Genomic DNA, 3748 nt, shown 5'->3' on the forward strand with positions numbered 1-3748 from the left:
TACTCGCTCTATGATTCTCTGTATGTGTATTGTACAATGTGGAAGGACGAAACGGAGATTCGAGGAACAGGACAATTCACCGCTCGAACATGCATTGCGATTGAAAGGATTTCTTTTCTTCATAAAGTGGAAAGTTTCAATTATCTCGAACCGAATCAGAAAAAGACTCTTCAGATCCAATGTCATTCCAACACAGGATGTTTGATAAACAGTAATCTGTATGTTACAAAGGATTCGAATGATAAAGGTATGATAATTATTGAAAACATCCCTTCCGATAGTAACTGCATTCTCCGTACACAGAAAGTTTCTTTGCTGGATGCTTCTGGAAATGCTGTAGAATGTGGTGACATTGATAATCGATTTGATGCCACTCTAAGAGACATTGGAAAATTGCCCCTGACTCTTTCAAAGCAGATCATTATAGAAAGAAAAAGTGATTGTTTACCAAATGGCGAACTGTCTTTACTTTGCGAATGTACTTTTTCTACTGGAATAGAGCTTAAGAAAATTGAAGAAACTCATCATTACATACCTACTACGGCAGATGTAAAGCGTGGTTGCCGCAAAGGATCCAATATCGTTGCAGAAAAGTTACATGCTTGCTCCAGTGCACTGGATGATCTGACAGCATTTTATAATTGTCAGCTCTTTACAGATGTTGAGCTGAAAATTGGAAAAAAATCCTTTCCTGCTCACAGGTTTGTGCTCTGTGCTAGATCCCCTGTTTTCAAAGCCATGCTAACCAAAAAGAAGAAAAAGAAAAGGGCCGATTGCATTCAAGTGAATGACATGGACGATGATACTATGCAGAAGTTTCTGCACTTCATGTACTCCGATCAGCTCGGTAGCCTTGATTTGGAATCTGCCTTTAGACTTTATTGGGCTGCGAATGAATATGAAGTTGAGAAACTGAAGCTGCTATGCTCATCCATTTTGATAGACTATCTCAGCGCAACCACTGCTAGCGATCTCCTGCTTTTAGGAGATGTATGCAAAGATTCCGGTTTGAAAGAAGCTGCCGAAAATTACATTTTAGAGCATGAGGAAGAAGTTTTTGGAACAGACGAATGGGAAACGCTTATAGATGAACATCCTAAATTGGTTATAAAAATAATGTATTTGAAATATAAGAAGAAAAAGGCAGGTAAATAAAAAATAATTTTGGTGTGTAATTGGTAATATTACGCAACTTAAACATGAGTTTCAAAAAAGTCATTTAATGATATTTATTTATTTATTCATTTTGAGTTCAAAGCATGTGAAAATATTAAGTGTTTTAGTTCTTATTTGCATGCAAATGCAAAGGTGTCTTACGGACCAAAGAAGTTTCTTAATTATTTTAAAATTATTAAATTAAATTAATTTAGTGAAATGAAAAATAATTCTTTAGTGGTGCTATTACTGTTTTCTTTGAAATTATATTGAGATGATTATATAAGATTTATGTCTAAATCACTAACAAACAGTTGCTATAATTCTGTGCAACTTTCGGATCAACATTATATTTGTATATTGTTAATATTGGTCATCTGATGTTTCATGTTAAAATACTACATATATTACAAAATCAAATTATTGGTATCTTTTTTCTAGAAAATGAGACTTGAGAAAATGAGAAAATTTTCTAGAAATATACCAAATAGAGAATTTCATAAATGTTGTTTATTATCCTCAGCAAAATATGTATAAAATCTTACACGAAATGCGAATTTCGATTATGGAGCCTGCCCTTAGACTTTATTTACTTCTAATTTAATTACTTTTTTATTTATTTATTTACTTCTAATTTTATGAATATATTTACACTGTAAATATATTTATACTAATACCAAATATTAACAAACAATTGTTAGAATTCTATGTATCTTTTGGATTATATTTGTATATTGCGCATATTGTCAATCTAATATCTCATAATAAGAATACAACATATATTATAAATTAAACTATCTGATCTATAAAACTATGATAAACTATTTGATCTAACTTATCTGGAAAATGAGATTTTTGTAGCATGTTACATAGAAAATCTGTGAAAGGTTAGTTAGAATATAAGAAATGTTAGTAGAATTTGTGATATATTAGTTAGTATTTCCAACAAAATATGCATAAAACCTTACACGGAATGCAAATTCCTAATTATGAATTTTATAAATATATTTACACTGTAAATGTATTTATATTAATTCTAAATATTAGCAAACGATTTTTAGAATTCTGTGCATTTTTCGGATTATATTTGCATATTGTGAATATTGTCAATTTAATGTTTTATGTGAGAAATGCAACTTATGTTGTAAAATCAACTGTTGGTATCTCTTCTCTGAAAAATGAGACTTATATAATATGACAGTTAGAAAATTTGTGAAATGTTATTTAGTGGAAAATGAGAATAGAATAGTTAGTACAATTTGAAAAATGATAATTAATAATATGTGAGATTTATGAGTTAGTATTCCCAACAAAATATGCATGAAACTTTACACAGAATGCAAATTCCGATTATGAATTTTATAAATATATTTACACTGTAAATATATTTATATTAATTCTAAATATTAGCAAACGATTTTTAGAATTCTGTGCATTTTTCGGATTATATTTGCATATTGTGAATATTGTCAATTTAATGTTTTATGTGAGAAATGCAACTTATGTTGTAAAATCAACTGTTGGTATCTCTTCTCTGAAAAATGAGACTTATATAATATGACAGAAAATTTGTGAAATGTTATTTAGTGGAAAATGAGAATAGAATAGTTAGTACAATTTGAAAAATGATAATTAATAATATGTGAGATGTATTAGTTAGTATTCCCAACAAAATATGCATGAAACCTTACATGGAATGCAAATTCCAATTATGAATTTTATAAATATATTTACACTGTAAATATATTTATATTAATTCTAAATATTAGCAAACGATTTTTAGAATTCTGTGCATCTTTCGGATTAAATTTGCATATTGTGACTATTGTCAATTTAATGTTTTATGTGAGAAATGCAACATATGTTGTAAAATCAACTGTTGGTATCTCTTCTCTGAAAAATGAGACTTATATAATATGACAGTTAGAAAATTTGTGAAATGTTATTTAGTGGAAAATGAGAATAGAATAGTTAGTACAATTTGAAAAATGATAATTAATAATATGTGAGATGTATTAGTTAGTATTCCCAACAAAATATGCATGAAACATTACACTGAATGCAAATTCTGATTATGAATTTTATAAATATATTTACACTGCAAATATATTTATATTAATTCTAAATATTAGCAAACGATTTTTAGAATTCTGTGCATTTTTCGGATTATATTTGCATATTGTGAATATTGTCAATTTAATGTTTTATGTGACAAATGCAACATATATTGTAAATTGAACTATTGGTATCTCTTCTCTGAAAAATGAGACTTATATATGACAGTTAGAGAATTTGTGAAATGCTATTTAGTGGAAGATCAGAAATGTTAGTTAGTAGGATTTGAAAAATGATAATTAATAGTATTTGAGATGTATTAGTTAGTATGTCCAACAAAATAAGTATAACAACTTGCACAGAATGCAAATTCCAATTATGTTATGAATTTGCTCAATTTTATAAATATATTTACACTGTAAATATATTTATACTAATTCTAAATAGTGAAAACTGTTACAATTCTTTGACTGTTTTGGATTATATTTGTATATTATTAATATTGTCAATCTATTGTTTCATCTAAAAAATACAATAT

The sequence above is a fragment of the Argiope bruennichi genome, chromosome 7 (assembly GCF_947563725.1).
Source record: "Argiope bruennichi chromosome 7, qqArgBrue1.1, whole genome shotgun sequence".
Taxonomy (NCBI): Eukaryota; Metazoa; Arthropoda; class Arachnida; order Araneae; family Araneidae; genus Argiope; species Argiope bruennichi.